Below are 26,615 nucleotides of genomic sequence, written 5' to 3'. Positions count from 1 at the left end.
AGTCGCGAATGTGCCTTTTTTCCCTCTTGGTACCTGCCATGCTCCTGGAAATCTGCAGATCTGAAGCAATACAAACCACACACAGTCATCAAAGCAGAAAGTAGCGTATGACCTGGAACATACTTTGGGTGCAAAAATACATTATCTTCCCTAAACACACACCCCACCCCCACCCCCAGCCTGGGACGCTGAACTTTTACCTCCTTTAGGAGGTGACATTTCACGGCTTTATCATGCAATCATGGTAATTTTATGCCAACCCAGGCTCTATGATGATTGCTCTTAAATTCTTTAGGAGGAAAGTTCAGTAGTCATTTGCATTTTAGATCTCTGCAATGGATTGGCAGGCATTAGAGAGTTAATCCCTCTCCTAGACATATATATATGTATATAAACCAATTTGACACAGTGGAGCAGGGCGCTGTTACTGAAAAATTGAAGCACCAGGTGCGATTAAATAAGATCACACATTTCATTCTCTCTTTAATTTCACATAACTCTTCAGCAGCTGAAACCATGTGCTTCCCCTGTGGAGTCAGCCAGCCCCTTGCATTTTTAGTATGCCCAGCAGAATGGTGACAACATGTTTCCAAAGTAAACCTCCCTGCTAGACTGTTGTGAGTCAAATCAGCTTTTGCCTCCAAATTATTCAATATTGCTATACCTGGTTTAATCCATTCATTGCTCTAAAGAGTAAGACTTCTGGTACTTTTACGTCATTGATGCTCACTTTCAACTAGAAGTAGTCTCAAAAGTCTGAAGGACTGGAATCAAGGTTAAAGAAATGATGAAGAGAAGTCTTCACAGCCTTTCCTCTTGCTGCTGTCCCTTGTTTCTTCTGTGATTCCCCACATCGCTTCCCACCCAAGAGAGGCAGAGCAACACATTCTCTGCTTCTAGGGTTAGAAGTTGGAAGTGGCATTAACATGTTTCCTTTGTAAGAATGTCTTGAGTGCTTACATGTGTAGCATTCTTTTTTTTTTTTTTTTTTTTTTTTTTTTTTTTTTTTTTTCTAAAGGAAAGACAGAGAGAAGGAAGGAAGGATAGAAGGAAGGAAGGAAGGAAGAAAGGGAAACATCTTTTAAACATTTTCTTGTTTTATTGTATTCCGTTTCTCCGTTTTTTGTTACATGGGCTGGGGCCGGGAATCGAACCGAGGTCCTCCGGCATAGCAGGCAAGCACTTTGCCCGCTGAGCCACCGCGGCCCGCCCATGTGTAGCATTCTTGACACCATTAAAAATTGAAATTATGGTGGGGACCAGTTCTCAGGGTAGGACTCAGTGTGCCTGACCTGTGCTGGCCAGCAGCAAGCAATGAATACCAACAGGGATAACGCAGCAGCCCAGCATTCAGTACTGAACCGGGGTCACGTGGCACAATCAGCATGGCAGTGAACACCATCACAGATGCAGTGTGACAAAGAGAATAGCTGTCCACACCTAGCCTCCTGATGCTCTGTGTTTGCAACACCTGCCAGTCATCACCATGACCCATAATGGGTCAACTATGTAGCCTGCCATAAGTTAATTCAGTCCCCAGATACCCACTAAAGGCCTCCATGCTGGCTGCTGTCCTAGATGGCTCTGAACAGACACAATCACTCCTCTGATGAAGCATATCCACTCTTCACGACCTGACCCCGGTGGTCTCTATGGACATCCAGTCAGGTAGAATAACCGGCAGTCCCATGAACACCACGTTCTTTCTTGCTTCAATCTGCCCTGTGTTCCTAGGAAGCCTGGACCTCCCTTCTATTTCATTTCCTGCCTAACTTCCAGCGGATGTCAGTTCTCACTTGCTCCAGACCTTCCCTCATCTCTTCTCTCCTTTGTGCTCACCACTATATAAATGTCTTCTTGCCTTCCATCCCTACTCTAACTTTTTCAAGGGTAGAAGTTGTATATTATTCCTTATTTTCCATATTCTGCCCATATTGGGTACCTCAAAAATATTTGTGGACTTCTTGGATCCATTTATGTCCCCGAATAAGGTTCACATGCACTCGTCAGCCCTCTACATGACCTTTGTAGAATCCACAAGATAACTCTTAGAGATTGGAGAAATTTGTGATATTTCTTGTCTGCATCACCCTAATTGTAGTGAAAATTAAACCCCCATGTTCTTTCTTATGAAAATCACCTGTCTTCCCTGGTATGCTTTTTAATAAGAAAGGAACCCCCATGGCAAAATTAAATGGAAGCTGTTAGAAATATTAGGTAGTTCTTTGTTGGAATCACTTCTGGAGAATTATAAAGCCTGTATTTTCCTTACTGAGTACAAATTGAAATTTATTTAAAAAAAGAAGAAATAGACTTTATAACTATGGAGGAAAAAGGTATTCATGTAGAGAAAAGTTAGGAGTCAATGGGCAAAAATGAGAACTGTGTTTCAGATGGTGAGAATAAGACTATACTTTGCCTATTTTCAAAATGTTCTTTAATATTTTATAATTTCTTTTTGATGGAAAAATATTAGGAAAAAGAATCTTCTTGAAAGAAACACATATTCAGGAGGGTTTTTATTTTCCTTGTATGAGCTCAAGAGAATCCATTTTTCTTGAGTAAACAGATGTTTCCCCTGTGCTGTTATGTTGTACATAGTTCAGGGTTTATTTTAAATCTCAGACTTTATCAGCAAGTTTTTCATTCACTCATTCAACAGATAAATTTTGAATATCTACTCTTTTCCAGGTATCCTAATAAACATTTATTTTCTGTCTATATTAATAATAGTTAAGACAAAATTTTATAGCACTTGCTACTTTCCAGGACTCCCATAACATTAGATCTACCATCTGTTACAGTTTTATAAAGTGGATAGTGTATGAGTATTAGTCAGAGGAACACTGACTATGGTAACAAATAGATTCCAAAAAAGCAGAGGCTTAGTTCTCTCTCATTTAACAGTCCTAGCGGAGGATTGCAGGTAAATGACTGAGTCCTGCACAGTTGCATAGAGACCCTAGCTGATGCCAGCTCTGCCATCTTTACTACACCATATTTGAGACTGCTCTACTCCTTGCCATTCCAGCCTGGTTGAAACTCCTTGAGCAAGTGAGCAGAGGTTACAACCATCACTTGTGCCTGCATTCTATTGGCAAGAGCTTAATCACATAACCGCACCAGCCTCAAAGGAAGTTTGGAATTCCATTTTAGTCTTGTACCCAGGATGAAGGGGAAAGTGGAATTTGGTGGGTAGCTAGCAGTCTCTGCCATAGCGGGTCTTGTTAAATTACATTTGTAAGATGAAAAACAAAAACATGATGAGATAACTTACAATCACCCTGTTAACATGACCATTCAGAACTAGAATGCTGGCCCTGAAATTCTAGATCAGTGTCTCTTCCATCACTTCGTATTGCCTAGAAATGAAGTGATAGCAAAATGCTGACTTGGTAGAAACATTACCTGTATAAATCTTGTGCACTGCCTATCTGAACATGAACTGTTACTGTGGTCAGTTCAGAAGCTTATGTTCTGGTCTTGCTTTACTTGGTTCAGCCTTAAGAAAGGCTAAATGCTACCATGCAAACATTTTAATGTGAGCAATGTGTTTGGCTTTCTAGCAGCTTCAGAACAAGACTGAGAACAGACTAGTAAATCCATACCACATCCAAAGCTGGTGCACTGCCCACAGGCATGAGGGCAACCAAGAACACCCTGGTATCTTTAGTTCTCCCTATTCAGTGGCTCATTAAATATTTATGGAAAACTTATTATGTGGGGGGCACTGGGATAAAAAGCGTATCAAAATAGACTCAATCCCTATGGAGTTCACCCAGACAAAAACTAACAAAACAATATTTTGTGACAAAGAATGCTGAGAGATACAGAATAGTTATATATGGCGAGCCTATTTCAGAGATGGCTTTTAGAAAGCATTTTTGAGGAGGTAATATGTAAGCTGACTCCCAGAGAGTAAAAAGGAGTCAATCATGTTAAGAATAGCGTGGAGAGTCTTCAGTCAGAAAGGCACGATAGAGTTCACAGGGAGGGAGAAGGTGGTATGGTAAGGGAACTGAAGACTTGCCATGTAGCTAGGGATCTGGAGTGAGTGGAAATAGACTGCATGAACTAATAGTAATAGCTCAAGTGTTAATAGTGCAAGTGCTCCTATTTAACCCTCACAACAACCCATGAGATGTTACTATCCTCATTTTACATATGGGGAAACTGAGGCATAAAGAAATTACATGGTTAAACAGCTGGTATCACAAAGCTCATAAACAGGAGGGCCAGATGTAAACTCAAGGAGTCGACCACCAGCATCTCCCCCCTAACACCACAGCACCACACTGCCAGAGCACGTAAGGACTCAAAACTTTCCTTACTGCCTGTAAACAAGCTGCATCAATTCTCTCCTTTAAAAGAAAAGATCTCTCTGTTCTTAGCCAGTGAGTTCTTCACCTGGGATTCAAAGATCCCCTCTCTCTCAAGAGAACCATATAGAATTCAGGGAGTTGATTAATTTGTACAGAGAAAAAGATGCAAACTTATCTTCATTTTCGATCGCTATTTTACCAAAATTAACATTTCTTTCTATGATGAATGTAGTTACTAAACTGCAATCCCCTTAGCTGTATATGGAACTAGAATTACAGGTAGTTTCTTACCACATAGCAGTTATTGAAGATATCTTGATATATCATTTGTACTCATCATTACTTTCAATTTATTAGTCCTGCCAATTGATCCTGTTACTTAATACAGTGGAAGAGGAACACATGTATATCTGTACTACAAATTTTAAAAAACCATTTGGTAAAGTGTTTTTACTGTGACTTGTTTATTTTGTAAGCCTACGTATTTTCTTTTTTGCATTTAAAAACATTCTTGAAGAGGGTCTATAGTTTTCATCAGATGGCACAAAAATAGTTAAGAACCCTTCCTGTAACCCCTTCTGTGTTTAAGTTTTTGCCTGCCTTCCCTGCATCACCAAATTTCTAGAGTTGTCCAGTTGTCTATACTTTCTCATGTTGCATTTGTTCCTCAGTTCACTGCTTTTTGGCTTTCACTCCCAACTTCTTTTCACAAGATGGTCACTCTAGTATCATGGGAATTTTCCAAAGTAAAATGAATACTTTTTATTGTTTTCTTTCCCTGGCATCTATGGAATTCTGCCATTGTTGATCACCTTTTCCTTCAAAGGACTCTCTCTTACTTCAGCTTTGGAAAAACCACCTTTCCTTTCTTTTACCTATCTTGCAATTTCTTACAGACTCCTCCTCTAATCACTGTGCATGAAATAATGTTCTTCTTGGGTACCCACTGTACTCCTAAGGCATCAACTGTACCCATACACTGATGATTCTAATCCCACTAGTTCTCCAAAATTTCATTCCTGAATTCTCAGCTGTCAAAAGAAAATTTCTACCTGCACATCCCAGAGGCACTTCAAGTTATCACGTGGAAGTTGAACTCATATATTGCCTCAACCACCAAACATACTCATCTCCTTCATCTATGTTTTGATTATTGACATCAGTCTCTTCTTAGTCAAGTCAAAAACCTTAGGATTACCTGCTTCCTCTCCCTTACCCTTAACTTCTAAGAGCAGACATTTCCTATTGGTCTACATTATTGAGCAGTTGACCTGGACCGAGAGCGATGTGTTGTATTTTGAGAGGAATAAACATTCTAAGTGTAAGTTTTCTGATTGTAAAATCAGTTTTAACACCTTGACAATTTATCTATTCAATAAATTTCCCTGGTTCATAATTTCCTTGAAGAATCTGAGGGTAGACTTATGATTTAAAATTCAGATTGTGGTTTTCCTTTCTCTGTGTAGACAGGCCACAACTTCTTTGCATTGTGTCACATAGAATTCCTTCTCTTTCTAAATAGGGACTTCTACACTTTTCACTATTAGAGCAAGGTGCAGGGTGAAGAGCGGATCAAGAAAGTTCTTACTTGATGAATACTGTCATAAGCTGGTCCCTTGCTCCTGAGGGCTGATAAGTGTTAACTCTTTGTTGGCTGCTTCAGACACCACTACCCACCACCCACCACCATCCTCACTGGAGATTGCTTACCTGTGGCGTCCTGGACAAGAGCAAATGCATGTGTCCTTTTACAAGTTTATATATTTTTTGACCCATAGTATTCCAGCAGTGTGCCCAGTTCTTTTCCTGTAGAGGTGTTTTTTTCTCTTGGGGAGACCTTAGTAGCTTCACACCCATTCTGTTATGCAGAATGGGCCAGACGAAATAAATGTATAGACTTTGCCCTAACAGACAGTTTGTCCCCAGTACCAAATCTCATTTAGTTTAGTTTGCCACCAGAACAATTAGCAAGCCTCGAGTTCTGATTCTTTAGCTTTCTCACTGTATCTACTTAGCTTCCAGAGGCACGTGTCAAGTTGTCTGGTGTTCCCTTAAAGCCTCCTCACTAGACCTAGGATTAGGAAACAGCATTTCCTCCCTTTCTTTCTCAAGCAAATAGAGGCAGGACTTCTTTTAAAAATAACCTATTTTTAAAACTTTTTTGTTGAAGGATCCATAGAGAAAAGTGCACATATATTAACTGTATAGCTCGTTGAATTTTCACAAACTGAACATACCCATGTACCTAGCACCCAGATCAAGAAACTAAATATTACCAGAAACTTCCTTCCAGTTACTCCCACCCCAAAGCTCAACTGTTATGCTAAATTCTAATCATAAAGATCAGGCTCATCTGCTTTTGTACTTTATCTATATGGAATCATACATTATGTACCCTGTCTGACTTCTTTTATTCAAAGTTTATTTATGAGATTCATCCATACTGTATGCAGTTTGGGATTGTTCCTTCGCAGAGCTCTAAATTTTTCAGCACATGGCTATACTGTAGTTTATTTATGCATTTTACAGTTAATGAGCATTTGGGTATTTCCAGTTTGTGGCTAGCCTGGAAAATACTGCTCTGAACATTATTGGATTTACCTTTGGGTGAGTATAGGTATAGCATTTCTGGTGGGTCATGCTAGGAGGGATTTGCTAGGACACAGGCTAGATAGATATTTAGCTTTAGCAGAGTCTTCCAGGTTTTCCAAGTGGTAGGACCAAAATATTTCTACCAGGATCATAAGAGAGCTCAGATTTTTCCATGTCATCTTCATCACTTAATATTTTCTGTGTTGTAAAGAAATCTTTAAACACAAGTTCCCAACCTTTACAGTCTCTTGATATGACTGCGTGTTCAAGAATAATGGAACTGATTTTCACAACCACTTTTGCAGACCCTGGCTGCTAGTTTCCTACCTCTCTTTGGTATGTGGCATATGTTGCCTTCAAGTCTCAAGGAAAGTTTCATTCTAACATTGTGTTAACTTGTTCATTTTTTGTGTCATTAGACAGAAAAATTTGTTGGAAATGTCGAGACCATTGTTCTACTTTTGAAATTTTATAGGTCCTCTCCATCCATGCCAGCAGTACAAGGGTGACTCACACAGGTCAGAAGATGATACCAAAAATTTCTGAACAATTAGACCTCTTCATTCTGAGGTTGAGGCTTCAGCTCTCAGAGTGAACTCTGCTAATAAAACTTTTTCATGGATGTTGCCTTCATCAGAATTCTCTAGTAACCCTGTTTTAGTTTCCTGCTCAAACAAGTACCATGAAATCGGTTGGCTTAAACAATGGTAATTTGTTAGTTTATGATTTTGAGGCTAAAAGAAAGGCCAAATCAAGGCATCATCAAGGTGATGCTTTCTCCTCAAAGACTGATGCTCTGGGACTGGCTGCTGGCCATCCTTGGCACCTCTGTTAAATGGCAAGATACACGGCAGCATCTTCTGGTCTCTCCCTTCTCTTCCAGGTTCTGTTGATGTGGCTTCTTGCTTCCTGTGGCTTTCTCTCTGTGTGTCTGAATTTTGTTCTCTTATAAAGAACTCTAGTAATAGGATGAAGACCCATCCTGATTGAGGTGGGACACACCTTCACTGAAGAAACCTCATCAAAAGGTCCTACTTACAGTGGATTTACGCCCAGAGAAATGGGTTAAGTTTAAGAACATGTTTTTTCTGGGGTACACATGGCTTCAAACTACTTTAACTACCAATAGTGGAGGCTGCTCATTTTTGGCCTTTAGCAGCTTTCCCTTCCTTGTCACTTCCTTCATAGCTGAATTCAGTTTTGTTTTTCCAACACCGTCTCTAATGGAAGACTTTTGGAAGGTTTTTCCTGACCTTCTGATGGCATTTAAAGTAACATGAGGTTCATTCCAAAATGATTATTTTAAAGAATTTATCCTAAGCCCACCAGGATCCACCTAGGAGCAGCAAGTCTGGGTTCTGTCACCCCCACTCCACTAGGCCCCACTGTCATCCCCACCTCCTAACACGGTCCATGGCCCGGAGAAACTTCTTCACCACTCAGACATCTTTCCAAAGGGTGGAATGGTAAATTTCTCACTCCCTCCTAGGGAAATCCAAACCCAGGAATTTAGGAAATCTAGGAGAAGCTGTCTTTTCAAATTACAGGAATAGTCTGTAATTCCACGAGGTAAATATCTAAGCAGATCTATAATGACCTGATATTTTTATCATGTGGTTAAGTCTGTCCTTTATCTAGGTGCCAGAGTTTTAAATCTTTTGAAAACAGGAATGAAGCTTTGCACTTTACACTTTATTTTAAGAAAAGCCAGTGTTTCAAGCTACAAAAAAAAAAAAAAAAAAACAGATGGGAAATAAGCAGCCTTCGCAAAGAGCAGTGGTTCCATATTAAAGAGGCCCTAAGCCAATCTTTTTAAAGCCTCTAGGAGAAAAACAGAGGAAAAGAATCTCTCTGATGATCTGAATAGCTTAGCTATGCTCTTAAGAGTGGGAGGGAGACCTTGAGTAAATATATACATTGAATTTATCTATGTTTATTATTCTAACTGCAAAAAACAGAAATGAAACATCCCAAGGGGTTCCAAGAACTTTGCTTTAAAAAGAAAGCTTTGGGGCATTTTTCCTAAAGAAATGAAAACTTTTTATTCTAGTTGCTAGCTGCCAGAATGCAATATACCAGAAACAGAATGGCTTTTAAAAAGGGGAATTTAATAAGTTGCTAGTTTATAATTCTAAGGCTGAGAAAATGTCCCAATTAAAACAAGTCTATAGAAACGTCCAATTTAAGGCATCCAGGGAAAGATACCTTGGTTCAAGAAGGCCAATGACGTTCAGTTATTTCTGTCTCAGCTGGAAGGGCACATGGTGAACATGGCTGTCTCTGCTGGCTTTCTCGTAGCTCTACAAAAGGAACTCTCTCCAAAATGCTTCTCTTTTAAAAGATTCATAAGCAACTCTACCTTCAATGGGTGGAGACACACCTCCATGGAAATTATCTAATCAAAAGTTACCATCCACAATTGGGTGGGTCACATCCCCATGGGAACAATCAAAATGCTCCCACCCAGCAATATTGAATGAGGATTAAAGGACATGGCTTTTCTGGAGTCCACCACAGATTCAAACAAGCACACTTATGTTCATGTAAAAACCTGTACATGAATGTTCATAGCAGCTTTATTTGTAATAGCCCCAAACTGGAAACAATCCAAATATTCTTCAGTGGGTGTATGGATATATGGCATACCATGGCTTATAGTCAGCAATAAAAAAGAACAAATCCTTGATATATGCACAAAGTTGGACAGATTTCAAGGAAATTATCCTAAATGAAGAAAGCCAGTCTCGAGGTTTATATACTGTATGATTTCATGTATATAACATTCTTGAAATAACAAAATTATAGAGATGGAGAACAAATTAGTGGTAGCCAGGGCTTAGCGATGGTAGGAAAGGGTGGGTGTGATCCCAAAGGGGTAGCACAAGGGAACTTTGTGATGATGGAACAATTGCATACCTTGATTATGACACTGGTTACAAAAAGCTAAACATGATATGGCATGAAACTACAAACAACACCCAAACATACACACAAGATTGCTTGTAAACTGGTAGATTGTACCATTGTCAGTTTCCTAGTTTTGATATAGTACTATAGTTATGCAAAATGTTACTGTTGGGTGATGCTGAGTGAATGTGCATGGGCTATCCCTGCCCATTTTCCCCCCAAATTCCTCAGAATCTATAATTATTTCAAAATTAAAAGTTAGAAAAGTTTTATATCTTTAGATTTCATTGGCAAAATAAATTCACGTTATCTTTCTCAAAGAGTAGTATTTTAGATTTAATTTTAATTCTTTGGAATTCTTGAATTAAAGTGGGTTAGTAGATACAGGAGAAAGATGTAGAGAAAATGGCAAGCCTGTGTGTGCTCCTGCCACCTAATTTTAAATTATTGGGAATAGTAGGAGCTTGAATTGGTACATTTGAAAATGTTTGGGATTGTACTTTCTTTTTACAAGATTAAAGATGAAAATCATCTCCTCAAGAACCTTCATCTTTACTATGTTTTCAAGTAAAAATTCAGAATTTTTCATCAACACTGGAGACATTCTTCTCCGTTCTCCCCACCTCCCTCCCACCTCCGTCTCTCCTTTCCCCACCTCTCCCCCTCCCTCTCTCCTTCTCTCTCTCCCTCTTTCCCTCCCTTTCCCCCTGCCTCCCTCCCTTCCTCTTCCTCCTTTTTTTCTGTCTCTGAGATAAATATTTCAGATACAGGAAGAATTACAATAAACTGGGTCATGGAAATGTTCCTTTCAAAGACGTGTAAACTGACCCTCTCAGCTTTAACCCTACCCTCAACCACCACCCTCTTTTTAGAGGAACCATATTGCTTTTTTGAAGTCACCCATTATACATCTTCTCTGCTGTCCCAAACAGCTCCAATGTAATATGTATTCTCTAAAAAAAGAGAATTTTTCACTAGTTTCCATCTATTTCTTGAAACACATTGATACTTTCAGTAGTGTCACTGCAAATAGGCACTTGCAGGGAAGAAGGGAGGAAGACTGGCAGGTCTCATATTTACATCCTTGTTCTTGAACTCAGCCAAGCAGAAAAATGTTAGTGAAGAATGCAAGAATAATCAGATATTAGTAAATTACCATCAGATTATCTAGTTTTCATCCCTGCTGCTCTCAGACATGCATGTTATCAGTGTTTTGAACTAATATGTCAACACTGGGACATGCATCGGTCTACATTCTGGTTTGGGTGTATGAATGTTTATGATAGTACCTTCCTTAGACCCCACAGAGGATATGTGACAGGAAAGGAATCTCTCAAATGCCTCCATTAATTGTTTTGTACCTGCGATTCTTGCAGGAGGAAAACTCCAACTGTGAGATCTGTGATATAATCTATCCTTCGTAGACATAAACATGAAATTTTTCTTTCCGTGGTTGTCTCCCAACAAATTAGATTTAGTTATCTCAAGGAAGAAAAAATTTCCTTAGTAGTAATTTGATGTAAATCATTATAGTGAATTCACTAAAATCTGAACCAAGGTACCTAAGTTTCCTTGTGCTTGTTTTGCATGTCTTCTATGGTGAAGAAGAGAATAACCCATATCAAATAATATTTTAGGAAAATATATATTCAAATGCTGTAAAGCCTATAAGAGCTCAGAACAAAAGCCAGGATGAAATGGACATGCAAATATTCATGGAAATGAGATATCTTCTGTGCCTTGAAGGATGGTGAAAGATGAGGCTTTGAGGGGATGAGGACATTCAAAGAAAAGTGGGTAATACAGACTTAATTGGACAGATTATGTTCATGGAATGCTAAACTTTCCAGAGAGGGCTATCATGTAGCGCTCCTCTTATAAGAAACAAGGTAGAAAGGTGAAATGGAGCTTCAGAATCAACACCTTCAGTAACATAAAGTGTTTATTTTTGATGCAGGAGCAAATAAAGAACCAAAAATTCTGAGACGTATAGCATGATGAAAGTAGCAATTGATGATCTAAGAGAGTAATTCAGGGTATAAGGGGAAAGAGAGAGAGACCTTTAAATGGTTATGAAAAGAATCAATATATGGGATGGTCAGAGTTTGTAAGGGGGTAGTATGGTGGCCTGGAGTTATATACTCAAAAAAGCATGCTCTTAATCAATTCCTGTGGGTGTAAACCCATTGTAAGCAGGATATTTTGAGATTTCTTCAGTTAAGGTGTGGCCCATCTCTGTCAGAGTGGGTCTTAATCCTATTACTGGCAGCCTTGTAGAGAAGGCCACAGAGAGGAGCTATGAGTTCAGCCGTACATGGGAGTCAACAGAATCCGGAAGACAAAGGAGAACATGCTGCCATTTGTATTGCTATAAGACAGAAAAGCCAAGGAATCGCAAAGATTGCTGGCCAGCCATCCTCAGGATGCCGGTCCACTTTGCTTGTACTTCTCCTAGCCTCAAAACCAAAAGTCAATAAACCCCCATTGTTTAAGCCAACTCATTGTATCTGATTTGCTTTAGCCACTAGCAAACTAAGACGAATAGTGATTGTACAAATGAATAGGGAATGGCATAATGTAAGAACATTTCAAGGGCAAAAAAAAGTATCAAAATGTCCACCCCTGGTTTGTAGCCTAATTATAAGAAGAATCATAGGATTGTAGCAAAGAGAGAACACTGAAGAGATGATACATTATTAATTACATTTTGGACATACTGAATATTTGGTAATAAGATATGAGTGAAGATGATTGACACACTCTTGTGAATATGATTGTAGTTGTCAATGGGAATTGTGTTAGTCATGGTTCTCTAGAGAAACAGAACCAACAGGAGAGATCTGTAAATATGAGATTTGAAGTGTCTCATGCAACCATGGGAATGGAAGAGTCCAAAATCCTTAGGGCAGACTGTGGAGCTGGCCCCTCTGATGAAGGGTCTTGATGAACTCCACAGGAGAGGCTCACTGGCTGAAGAAGCAGTGAAAGCCTTGAACTGATAGGATTATCTCATTGTGGGAGACACCCCTTAGTTGATCGCAGATGTAATCAGCCACAGATACAATCAACTGACTGATGACTTACTACACCAGCCTTCTGGTTAATCACCCAGCCACAAAATATCCCTGCTGCAATGGTCAGGCCAGTGCTGCTGGTCTGACCAGACAACGGGGCATCATCACTTGGCCAAGTTGACACCAGAACCTAACCATCACAGGAATTAACTAGAGGAAAAAAGCTTTGGGGTCAAAAGCATGTTGGTGATAGTTGAAGCCATGCGAAAAGGTAGTTCTCCTAGTAAGGATAAAGAGCTGAGCTGAACAGCATTCCAAAGACCTCAGATCATGGGAGAAAGAGCAGCTAACAAAGCAAACCCAAAAAGGGTTTCTTTTCAGGGACTTAATTAGGACCGAGGCCATTATATGGATTCCAAGTACATATCCTCAGAATTCACATCCTGCTTGAGACACCTAGACCTGCCTTATAGCAAATCTACAAGTCTGGGGTGAGTGTAGAATAACCAGATAGTACAGAAATGCTATAAAACAGGGGTCAGTGAACTTTCCCTGTAATAGGCTGGATAGTAAATATTCTGTGTGTTGTGGGCCATTTTCTCTCTCTACCACACAGTTCTGCCTTTGTAGCAGGAAAGCAGCCGTAGACGGATGTAAATGAACACATGTTTGGTGGTGAACACAGGCCCTGTTCTGGAATGTGTACAACCCTAACCAGTCATGTCTGGTGTCCCTTGTTGGTTGCTCTGTAATCCATGAGGAAACAAAGTAACATCCGCATCTGATTTCTCTGGATTGTATTGTCTGTGTTTGGGATGCCACATCTTGATGTACTTCTTTTTATAATAAGCAAGCATTTGGTAAATATCTGAATGAAGTCTTCAAGTATTAGGAAAAATCAGAACTTAAATGAGGTACAGTAACTGCAGATGTGATGAAGTGTAAAATATTCTATTCTCAAACAGTATGCCATGCTGCTTTAATTTACAGAATATACAATTATATAACATTAAAATTCTGGTGCATCAGTCTTGTCACAAAACTTGAAATGAGAACAGAAAAATGTGTTCAACCTGCTTATGTGACAATTACCGTAACGGGAATAGAGAAGATGCAAATTCTTAAAAATTCTCGTTATTTTAAGAAGGCCACTTTTGGTCATCCAATTCATTGCCCCAGGAATTCTCTGTGTTGATCACAAATCAATTTACCTTCCACTAGGACCTGGGAGATGCTGAAAAGCCTTGAACTCCTTTGGTTAGCAGTAAAGGCAGTTCGTGGCAGGAGAGCTTCAGAGATATCTTTGTTTGCTCATAAACACTCTATTGATGAGTCTGTGACTATGATTACAAAGGTAAGAGGGGGAGTTTATTCAAAAGGAGGCTCTAGACTACTTACTGGAATATCTTACATACAGTAGGAAATGTACTATTTTCAAGACCCTCAGAAGTTAACTGTCAGCTCCAAGATGATGTGTCCAAAGAATCAATAAGACAACCCGTCTTCTATTTTCTAGCTTTTCTTCTGCAATCTCTGTATCCTATAAAGAGGAAGTGGAAAGTAGAGATCAAGAAGTTTGGAGATTAGAAGACCTGGATTTGAACATGACAGTAGTCCTGTATTAGATGCTTTGAACAATTTGCTAAATCTCTCTGAGCCTCAGCTTTCTCTTTATAAAGTGAGGCTGATCATCCTTTCTTCGTAGTGATGTCATGAAAATTAAATGAGTATGTATTTAGAGTACATTTAGCACAGTCTAATAAAATGCTTACATCAACACATATTGTTAAATTTCCTGCTGTGTAACAGAGTTCTAGATACAGAAGATACAAAGTTAGAAGATATAGACCCTGCCCCCAATAATCTCCCTAAATGTAGATTGAATAGTCGGAGCTCAGATGCAGGAAATAGAAACCACTCTTGCTGTGTTAAGGGGAAAGCATCCAATGTAAGAAAGTAGATGCTTATAAAATTGCTGAAAGGCCCACAGGAAGTCCAGGCTCTCTTCTGGTATTCCAGAAATGACTACCAAACATAGCTACCCACTTGGCCTTCTGAGGACAACTACCTCCTCTACCACATCAAGAAAATATTGAAGTCAGGAGCACACTGCCTTAGCTGTGATCCAGGGAACAGGAAGCCACTGTCATTACAACTGCCTCTGAGCACCCATGGAGTAAGGGCAAGAACCGAGAGCACTGCCACAAAAAAACTAGTGTCTCCACAGCTGTGGAGGTGCCACTTCCACCTCTCTTTCTCTATCCAAATTTCATGAAAGAGCGTAGTTTGCTGAACTATAGTCTAGCTGCAAGGGAGTCTGGAAACATTTATTATTTTTTAGCTTAAGAACGTCTGCATTATAATGAGGTATATCAGAAGTAGAGTAGGATAGATATTGAATGCTACATCTGCTTTACAATAAAGAGACAAGCAGATGAATCCACTATATTGGAAACAATGCATAAGAGAAATAAAAGGAGACTATACAAAGGAAAGGGACAGCACAAAGGAGGGAGTGATTTTTTTTCCTAGCTGAAGAGGTAATAGCAGGTTTACAAGATAAATTTAGCAGAAGAAAAACTGAGACACTTAGCAGGAGAAAAGCATCCTGCATAAAAGAACAGCATAGGCAAAATGCTAGTGCCTCTTCTTGTCCTCTTCCTGGAAGTGAAAATAAACACCTTTAATGTGAAGTTGATATTTCCTTAAGAAAGGTAGGAAAAACTTTTTTTCCTTCAGTAATTCCACCATGTCTTTTTATGGCTTGGTAGCTCTTTTTTTTTTTTTTTCTTTATTAGAGAAGTTTTACAGAACAATCATGCATAAAAGACAGGCTTCCCCGATAGCACCCTTTTATTAACACCTTGTATTGGTGTGGAACATTTTTTATAATTGATGATAGCAATTTTTCCTAATTGTACCATTAACTGTAGCCCATGCTTTAAACTGGAGTTCACTGTTTGTGTAGTGTAGTTCCGTGGCTTTTTTTTTTTAACTTTCTTTAAATTGTGAAATATAATGTATATACAAAAAAGCAATACATTTCCAAGTACATTTCTTTGACTTTTTTTTCTTTTTTGCATGGTCAGACACCGGGAATCAAATCCAGGTCTCTGGCATGGCAGGCAAGAACTCTGCCTGCCGAGCCACTGTGGCCCGCCCTCCAAGTACATTTTAACAAGTAGTTATACAACAGATTGTAAAGTTTGATATGGGTTACAGTTCCACGATTTTTTGTTTTTTCTTCTAGCTGCTCCAAGATACTGGAGACCAAAAGAAATATTAACATAAAGATTCGGCAGTCATACTCACTTGTTAACTCCTGTCTTCTCTGTTATACTCTTTCTTCTCTTTTTTTGTGTGTGAAAAAAATAGCTTATATATACAAAACCATAAATTTCAAAGTATATTGCCACAACTAGTTGCAGAACAGATTTCAGAGTTTGGTATAGATTATAATTCCACAATTTTAGGTTTTTACTTCTAGCTGCTCTAAGAGACTGAAAAATAAATTATTCAGCACCCATACCCATTTCTTAAACCCTACCTTCTCTGTAGAACTCCATCATCACCTTTGATCTTTCTCCCACTGTTTAGGGGTACCTGAGCTATGCCCATTCTAACTTTTTAATGTGGGAAGGGGCTATCAATAATATGGATTATAATTCCACAATTTTAGGTTTTTACTTCTAGCTGCTCTAAGAGACTGAAAAATATATTATTCAGCACCGATACCCATTTCTTAAACCCTGCCTTCTCTGTATAACTCCACCGTCAACTTTGGTCTTTCTCCCACGCTTTAGGGGTATTTGGGCTATTCCCATTCTAACTTTTTCATGTGGGAAGGGGCTGTCAATAATATGGGTTAGGGGAATGGAACTAGTTGATATTCTGGAGAGGCTGGCCCCTCTGCATTTCAGGACTTATCTGGTCCAGGGACCTATATGGACGTTGTAGGTTTCTGGAAAGTTACCTTAGTGCATGGAAACCTTGTAGAATCTTATATAATGCCCTAGGTGTTCTTTAGAATTGGCACGAATAGTATTGGTTGGGTTTTGGCAGTTTATGCAGGTAGCAATGTCTAACTGAAGCTTGCAAGAGTGACCTCCAAAGTAGCCTCTTGACTCTATTTGAACTCTCAGCCACCAATACCTTACTTGTTACACTTCTTTTCGCCTTTTGGTCAGAATGGCATTGTTGACCCATGGTTCCAGGGCCAGGCACATCCCTGGGATTCATCTCCCACACCACCAGGGAGACTTTTACCCCTGGTTGTCATGTCCCACATAGGGGAGAAGGCAATGATTTCATTTGCAGAATTGGGCTTAGAGAGTGAGAACACATCTGAGCAACAAGAGTGTTCCTCCAGAGGTACCTCTTAAGCATATCTAGTAGACTAAGCTTCTCTGCTACCTGCATAAGCTTCACAAGAGTAAGCTTCAAGATCAAGGGCTTGGCCTATTGGTTTGGGTGTCCCTAATGTTTGACACAGTAGTCAGGGCTCCATGGATTTTTAAAGTTATTTTTATTATGTTGCTATATACACCATCTAACATTTCCCCTTTTACTCACATTCAGATATATATTTCAGTGCTGTTAATTACATTCACAATGTTTTGCTACCTTCATCACCATCCATTACCAAAACATTTCCATCATTGCAAATAGCAACCCTGTACATTTTAAGCCTCAAATTCCCATCCCCTATCCCCACCTGTCCCCTGGTAACCTATATTCTAGATTCTGACTCTGTGAGTTTGCTTATTGTAATTATTTTAAATCAATAAGATCATACAACATTTGTCCTTTGTGTCTGGCTTATTTTCAACATGATGTCTTTGAGGTTCGTCCATGTTGTTACATCTATCAGGACTTCATTCCTTTTCCACAGCTGAATAACATTTCATTGCATGTATATACCACATTTCATTTATCCATTCATCGGTGGATGGACATTTGAGTTGTTTCCATCTTTTGTCAACTGTGAATAAGCCACTGTGAGCATCATTGTGCAAATATCTGTTCTAGTCCCTGCTTTCAGTTCATTTGGGTTTATATGTAGTAGTGGAATTGCTGGGTTATATAATAATTTTATACTTAGCTGGCTGGGGAACTGAACTGCCAAACTGTCTTCCATGGTGACTGTACCATTTTATATTGCCACCAGCAATGAATGAGTTTTCCTAATTCTCCACATCTTCTCCAATACTTAATTTCCTTTTGTTTAATAGCAGCCATTCTAATGAATGTGAAGTGATAACTCATTGCAGTTTTGTTTTACATTTGCCTGATAGCTAATGATGTTGAGCCTCTTTTCATGTGCTTTCTGGCCATTTGTGTATCTTCTTTGGAGAGATGTCTATTCAAGTCTTTTGCCCATTTTTAATTGATTTGTTTGTCTTTTGTTGTTAAATTGAAGGATTTCTTTGTATATTCTGGATATTAAACCTTTATCAGATATGTGGTTTCCAAATATTTTTTCCAATTGTGTAGGTCTTATTTTTACTTTCATGATAAAGTCTTTTGAGAAAAGTCTTTTGAGGAACAAAGTTTTTAATTTTGATGAGATTCCATTTGTCTATTTTTTCTTTTGCAGCCTATGCTTTGGGTATAAAGTCTAAGAACCCACTGCCTAACTCAAAGTTCTGATGATGCTTTTTGCTAAGCTTTCTTCTAGGAGTTTTGATAGTTCTGTCTCTTATATTTAGTTCTTTTATCTATTTTGAGTTATTTTTGTATGAGATATGAGATAGAAGTCCCCCTCTTTTTTTGGCAAATGGAGATCCAATTTACCTAGTACCATTTGTTGAACAGACTATTCTTTCCCAGTTGAGTGGTCTTTGCCCCCTTGTCAAAATCAGTTGGTCATAAATATGAGGGTTGACTTTTGAGCTTTTAGTTTTATTCTGTTGGTCTATATGCCTGTCCTTGTGCAAACACTATGCTGTTTTGATTACTGTAGCTTTATAATAAGTTTTAATTTCGATAAGAGTGCAGCTTCTAACTTCATTCTTCTTTTTCATGGTGGTTTTAACTATTTGGGGCCCCTTACCCTCAATATAAATAACATGATTGGCTTTTCCTTTTCTGCAAAGAAGGTTGTTAGAATTTTTATTGAGATAGAACTGAATCTATAAATTGCTTTGGGTAGTATTGACATCTGTGTTAGTCAGGGTTCTCTAGAGAGACAGAACCAACAGGAAAGATCTGTAAATATGAGATTTATAAAGGTGTCTCATACAACTGTGGGAATGAAAGAGTCCAAAATCCATATGGCAGGCTGTAAAGCTGGTAACTCTGTTGAAAGTTTGACTCTGGTCAAACTCTACAGGAGATGCTCGCTGGCTAAAGAAGCTATAAAGGAGTCTCTCTTCTTCCTTAAATGCCTTCAACTGATTGGATTATCTTGCTGTGGGAGGCATGCCTTAGTTCATCACAGGTGTAATCAACCACAGATGCAATCAATGCCAAATAACTTAATGCACCAGCCTTCAGATTTATCATCCAGCCACAAAATACTCTTGCAGCAACAGTCAGTCCAGTGCTTACCTGACCAGACAACTGGGCATAATCATTTGGCCAGGTTGACGCCAGATCCTAACCATCACAATATCTTAATGATCTCTGGTCTTACAATTCATGAACATGGAATGTCCTGCCAATTATTTAGGTCTTCTTTGATTTTTTTTTTTTTTAGCAATTCCTTGTAGGTTTTTATGTTCAAATCCTTTACATTCTTGATTAAATTTATTCCTAAATATTTGATTCTTTTAGTTGCTATTGTGAATGGATTTTTTTTTTTTTTTTTACTTCTTCCTTTCATTCATTGTTTGTGTATATAAGTACTATTGAGTTTTGGGTGGGAATCTTGGATCTTGCCATCTTGCTGAATTAATTTATTAGCTCTAGGTGCTTTGTTGTGAGTAATTATTTTTTTTAAAAAAATATTTTTGATTGCCCCTATTACCAGAGAGTAAGATTCATGATTGCAGGGAGCAGAGTTGTTTTGTTCCATGCATGCAGGGCTATACTAAAAGTCAGAAGCATAGACAAGATTCAGCAAACATTAGTGGAATTAATATCCTAAAGCATGAACATAAATCACAGTAAGGTGAAACAATAAATATGGGAGTAATATAATCAGAGGTCCAGTAGCTAAGTGAATATGAATTGAAAACTCCATGATTTTTTAAAAAATGGGAGTAGAATTCAAGAAATAAGAATTTTATAAGCATAGGTCTATAGTTTAGCAGCCTGTTCTAGTTTGCTAGGTGCTGGAATGCAACATACCAGAGATGGATTGGCTTTTAATAAAAGGGGATTTATTTCATTACTTCTTCAGAGGCAAGGCAGCTAACTTTCCACTGAGGTTCTTTCTTACATGGGAATGAACAAGGTGATCTCTGCTGGCCTTCTCTCCAGACCTCTGGGTTCCAGCAACTTTCCCTGGGGTGATTTCTTTCTGCATCTCCAAAGGCCTGGGATAAGCTGCGAGTGCTGAGATGAGGTATGCTGAGCTGCTTGGGCTGTGCTATGTTGCACTCTCTCATTTAAGCACCAGCCCATTCATTGCAGCAGGCATGCCTCCTAACCAGCTGCAGATGTGATGAGCAACAGATGAGATTCAAATGCCATTGGCTCATGTCCACAGCAACAGAACTAAGGTCCTTCACTTGGCCAAGCTAACAACTGACTCTACCACATGTCCACCCCTTATCAATTTGGCAACTACACACATCACCTTAAACAATATTAAGGTGCAAAAACTTCTCTTCTGGCTGTGGACCTGTGAATCTCAAAACAAGTTGTTTGGTGCCAATATGCAAAGGAGGGACAGTCACAGGATCCACAGGGAGAAGTTGGAAGGAAGACCTGCAGGGCAAACACCATTGGATTTCAAAGTCTGAAAGTCATTTATACTGAAAGTCATTTAGAAAGTGGCAGTCCCATCCTTTCCAAAGGCCTATGCAGTGGCCTGCCTCTTTCCGAATCAACCTCAGGAAACATTGGGGAGATCACCTTTTTCTTGGCTCCACTCTCTCCAGACATCAGGACCACCCCTGGGCTTTCTGCCATTTCCAGGGCATACACTCAACCCCTCCATGTGGTGGCAGCCAGACTCTCCCCAGTCCCCAAGGAACATGCTATACCTTTTCCAAGGCCTGAGGCTGCACAACTCTTCCACTGCAATGAGATGGGAGACTCAACCTCTGCCCTCAGGGAATACTCACCCTCTCCATGTATATGGCCTTCTGGCTGAGGTTTCTGGGCTTCAGACCCAAGCTTCCATGGTTCTCACTCTGCACACTCCAATTTTTCCCTTCTGTGTCCCCATTTGTTCAGATTGGCAGTGGTTCCATTTACACCAACAGTCTCTTCAAGCACTCCAGGACTTTTCCATCATTCTCTTTACAGTTCTTCCAAAATCTTCCCCTTAGCCATGCAAAAAGCCATTCCAACATATCTGGTATTTGCAAACCACAGCAGCACCCCACTCCTGATACCAAGATGTATTAGTTAGGGTTCTCTAGAGAAACAGAATCGACAGGGAACACTCGCAAATACAAAATTTATAGAAGTGTCTCATGTGACCATGGGAAGGCGGAGTCCAAAATCCACAGGGCAGGCTGTGAAGCCGACAATTCCAGTGGAGGGTCTGGATGAACTCCACAGGAGAGGCTTGCTGGCCAAAGCAAGAACAGAGCTGTCTCTTCTGAATCCTCCTTAAAAGGCTTCCAGTGATTAAACTGAGCATCACTCATTGCAGAAGACACTCCCCTTGGCTGCTTACAAATGGAATCAACTGTGGATAAAGCTGCCGTGATCATGCTTTCATTCTATGAAATGTCCTCATTGCAACAGACAGGCCAGCACGTGCCCAACCAGACAAACAGGTACCACCACTTGGCCAAGTTAACGTATGAACCTGACCATGACACAACCCAAGACATATTCAGGTATTATGGTTTAATTGTGAATACAATTTAACTTTATAGGTTCCTGGTTACATAGGGGAGTAGTTGCATTGAAAGCTAGAAAAAAATTTATTTTCAATCAGTAAAGATCTTGAAGTCTTTGTATCACCTAGAATTTGAGCTTATGTATAGCAGTAACTTATTGAATGATATTGATAATGACCATGATCAGAATGGATTTTAGGGACATTTATCTGCTAATACGATAAGGATGCAGAGGAAAATGGGGACAGGCTTGAGGTTTGTTTAATAGCCAGCAAAACTCACCACGTGTTAAGTGGAAAGACTCTGAACTGAATTGTGATAGAGAAAGTAGAAAAAAATACACAGGTGACAGAGTCCATTTTGAAGTCCAATGTGTTTTTCAGATATAAGTATGAAAATCAAAGTGGCATAGGCTTTTCAACATCTTTTTTTTCAAACATTTTATTCATATTTAGCTGGAGAAATAATGCATGGACACATTGACATCTAGTAGAAGGAATAAGTATTGCTCATATATCTAAGCATCACTGTTTCCTGGCTCTTCCAGGCCAATAAATCTTAATCTCTCTGAACCTCAATTTCCTTCTCTGTACAATTGGTATGAGACAGTGTTTTAATACATAGGGTGATAGTGTAAATTAAATAAGAATATCTATGTATGTTGGTTGAAAACTGTATGTACCCCAGAAAAACCATGTTCTTTTAATCCTAATCCATTCTTGTAAAAGAAGACATATTCTTTTAATCCTGATCCTATATTGTAGGGTGGGATCTCTTGATTAGTTTGTTTTCATGGAGATGTGACAGACCCAATTCTGGGTGCGACCTTTTGCTTAGATGGAGATATGACTCTGCCTATTTAAGCTGGGTCTTGATTAGTTTACTGGAGTCCTTTAAAAGGAGAAACATTTTGGAGAAAGCACAGACACAGACATTTGGAGATGCAGAAGAAAATGCCAGAAGGACCCATAGGATCAGCAAGAGCCATTTGAAACCTGAAGCCAGGAGAGGACCCTAGCAGATATCTCATGTCTCTTCCCATGAGATGCTAAGGAAGTCAGAACACAGAATTTTACCCCAGAGAAGCTAAGTGAAGGCCCAGTGGTGCATGGAGAGGAAGCTACTGGAATCAGAAGCACAAAGCAACGAACCTGAGAGCAAGGACCTCAGATGCCAGCCACATGCCTTCCCATCTGACAGAAAAATCTCAGATGCCATTCAGCCTTTCCTCAGAGTCGAGGTATCTTTATCTGGATGCCTTAGTTTGGACATTTTTATGGCCAACTTGTAACTTAATAAATCCCCTTCATAAAAACCAATCCATTTCTGGTATATTGCATTCTGGCGGCATTAGCAAACTGAAGCACTATGTAAAGCCCTCAGCACAACACCTTACATTATAATAAGTGCTCAGCCAGTGTCACTGTTGCCATGATTATCGTTGTTGTTGCTGCCGTTGTCAGTGGGGAGGTAGCGTAGAACCAGCTTCCCACTGACAACAGGTAGTGTGCAGAGGAAGACTTTGGAGCCAGGCAGACTGTATCAGTCAGGCCTGAAATTGGAACTTAAATTGGGTGATTTGAAGAACAATTTAATAAGGAAATAACTCTTTACAAATCCCTGGGCAGGTTGTAGGGGAAAAAATGGGATAACATACTACCCCTTCTTAGAGTGGAAGGGTCCTGGTTATCAGCCCTAGGCATGAAGAGGTAGGGGGAAGGACTAGACTAGGAATTTGAAAGGAGAGATTCATGTGGCAAGAGCCACCAACAAGAGCTGTGACCTTTGGTCAAGGTTTGTAGCCTTCACAACCCTGCAGTGAGGAAAACTTAGGGGGTAAATACCCTGACCTCATTCTCCTCCCCCTTTCCCGTCTTGTCCCAGCACTTGCATTGGTAGTAGCCAACCCAACCAAAAGCCAGAGGCAGAAGACCATATGATGCAATCCATATAGGATAGCATCTAGCACAGAGCGTGCTACAGAAGGATGCAGAGTGACGCTGGAAGGATAAATAGAATCTATCCAGCAAACACACCCCCATCTTTGAAGCTGCTTGGCAACTTTTTAAATTTCTCTGATCCTCAAATGCTTGCTATAAAACAAGGATAATAATAATAATGTAGATTATTGTAATTTTTTTAAAAAACTAGGACATGTCTGCAAAATATCTAGCAGAGCATCTGGCTGGCACATAGTAGGCATCAGTTAATGGTCTTCAGTCCCACCCCAGCTGATGACAGCTCTCTCCACTTGTGGCTTTGCTGTGTAGTCTTTATGAGTCCCCCAGGAGCAACGTTCCTCCTCGTGTGGCCCATAGACTACATGCATTAGAGGCACCCGGGCTCTTTTTTCAACAGGTGCGTTCATGGTCCCTAGCCCAGTCCACTAACTTATGAGCAGAAGGGTGGGAATCTATTTCACACAGCTTCCTCCAAGTGATTTTCATACCCAATAAGGTTTGGGAACCACTGTCCTAAAGGTCCATATTTCTAAGTGATGTCCACTTGGGTAAAGTATAGGTGAGATTTATCTGTGCTTGGCAGGCATTATGTGTAGTTACAGCCCATCAGCTCTGGGAAGATGGACCATCAGAACGGAACACTGATGGGCTGCCTCCTGGTGGTAGACCTCCCCGAGTCTTCGTTTTACTGACTTTATTAATACCTGAGGAACGGTGTTCCCAGGCTTTTAATTAAATTTTTTCTAACATCCAGACCCTAATCATTTTCAAGATTGGAAATGGGCTTGCTGAGTGAGTGAGTTCTACTCCCCTCTCAGAGAAAACTTAATAGAAAAAGCAGAAGCTTTTGAAGGGAATAAAGCATTTTGAAGGTTTATGGATGAGACAGGTCAAGTCCAAGTATAAACAGGAAGAGACCAAAACTTAGGATAACAAGATAGAGAATCTTGCTTTAATTTGATAAGGAAAGTTTAAGAAAATTCATCTTCACCCATGAAAAAGAATGGAGTACCAACATGCTACAACATGGGTGAACCTTGAAAGTGTTATGCTGAGTGAGAGAAACCAGACCCACAGACCCATCCCATATTATTCCACTCATATCAAAGTCCAGAATAGAGGAATCTGGAGATACAGAAAGTAGATCAGCAGTTGTTTAGGGCTAGGGAGCTGGGAATGGGAGGATGGGGAGCAGTGAGAGAGAAAGGAGGTAGTGAAAGTATTCTAAAATTGACTGGTGATTGTTGCACATATCTGTGAATATACTAAAAAAAAACCATTGACAGGTACACTTAAAATGGTTGAATGATATGGTAAGTGAATTATATCTCAACAAAATCATTGCTAATATGAGACAGATATCAAGCTCATGATTTGGGTCTTGGATTGTGAGAGAATTTGGCTTGGCTACAGTAAACAGAGACTCAGGATACCAGTGGCTTACAATAAAGAGAATGTTATTTTCTTCTCACATAAAATTGAGAGGTGGGCAGAGCAGGGCTGGTATGGCAGTTTTTCTTTTTGGATTTCAGATGTTCCATCCTCCAGTTCACTAATTCTAACCTCTGTCTCTTGAAATCTACCATTGCAGGTTTCCATTGTTTTTTTCATCTCTTCTACTGTATCTTTCATTCCCATAAGTTCTGTGATTTGTTTTTTCAGACTTTCCATTTCTTCTTTTTGTTCATCCCTTGCCTTCTTCATGTCCTCCCTCAATTGATTGATTTGGTTTTTGAAGAGGTTTTCCATTTCTGTTCGTATATTCAGAATTAGTTGTCTCAGCTCCTGTATCTCATTTGAACTATTGGTTTGTTCCTTTGACTGGGCCATATCTTCAATTTTCCTGGTGTGATTTGTTATTTTTTGCTGGCATCTGGACATTTAATCAGATTTCCCTGAGTGTGAGACCCAGCAGATTGAAAGATTTTCCTGTGAAGTCTCTGGGTTCTGTTTTTTTTATCCTGCCCAGTATGTGGCGTTTGTCTATCTGCAGGTCCCACCAGCAAAAGATATTGTGGCTCCTTTATTAATGCCACTATTGGTGTTTGGTTGGACCCAGTCCTCCTGCCACTGTCGGAGACTCCCTCCTCTCCCTCCAGGCAGCTGCCTGTGGGGGAGGGGCGCCAGCTGCCACGGCTTGGGGAGCTCGCTGATCCGAGACTTGCCGCCGGACCGGGCAGCCGCCTGTGGGGGAGGGGCGCCGGTCACCGGCCGCCGCGGCTTAGGGAACTCACTGATCCGAGACTCGCCGCCGGACCGGGAAGCCGCCTGTGGGGGAGGAGCGCTGGTCACCGGCCGCCGCGGCTTGGGGAACTCGCTGATCTGAGACCCGTAGCTGGTCCAGGAAGCCACCCGTGAGAGAGGGGTGCCGGCCGTCGGCCGCCGCGGCTTGGGAAACTTGCCTCTCCGAGACTTTCAGCCGGTCTGGGAAGGAGGGAGGGAGGGGCACTGGCCGCCAGCCGCCGCGGCCCAGGGAAGCGCGCGCCACTCGGGGAGCTCACCGCAGTGGAGTCTCGCAGCCGGTCCAGCCAGTCCAGACTGGGGTATGCTGTGTGTCCGGTCCCTGCCGTGGCCCCGGGAGCTGTTCTGCACTGTTTCTGGTCACCTAGTAGTTGCTCTGGAGGAGGAACTAAGACGCGCGTACCTTACTAAGCCGCCATCTTGGCCCCGACCTTGGTGGTATGGCAGTTTTGCTCTACAAAGTTCTCAAAATACAAGGCTCCTTCTAGCTTTTAGCTCTACCCTTCCTGAAATATGGCCCATGTTTACCAAGATAGATCTCAGTGGTTACATCTGTGCTTCATACCCAGGAAAAGAGGGGAAGGAGGTGCCGAGAATATGGGACGATTAACTTTAAAA

General features: G+C 40.3%; 1 protein-coding gene and 1 long non-coding RNA gene across 2 annotated transcripts in view; both read left to right on the top strand.

Moving 5' to 3' along the window:
* SAMD12 (sterile alpha motif domain containing 12) overlaps window positions 1-26,615 on the top strand; it is a 433,476-nt gene that overhangs the window by 292,212 nt on the left and 114,649 nt on the right. The gene's annotated exons all lie outside the window — the stretch shown is intronic.
* On the top strand, window positions 1,218-25,646 carry LOC143688982 (uncharacterized). Its single transcript, XR_013178434.1, has 3 exons — window positions 1,218-1,668; window positions 14,057-14,189; window positions 14,352-25,646. It is a non-coding gene; the product is annotated as an uncharacterized LOC143688982 (long non-coding RNA).

Source organism: Tamandua tetradactyla, chromosome 6 (genome assembly GCF_023851605.1).
Source record: "Tamandua tetradactyla isolate mTamTet1 chromosome 6, mTamTet1.pri, whole genome shotgun sequence".
Classification (NCBI taxonomy): Eukaryota; Metazoa; Chordata; class Mammalia; order Pilosa; family Myrmecophagidae; genus Tamandua; species Tamandua tetradactyla.
Note: the sequence above shows the minus strand (reverse complement) of the source record. Positions and strands in the feature narration are given on the sequence as shown.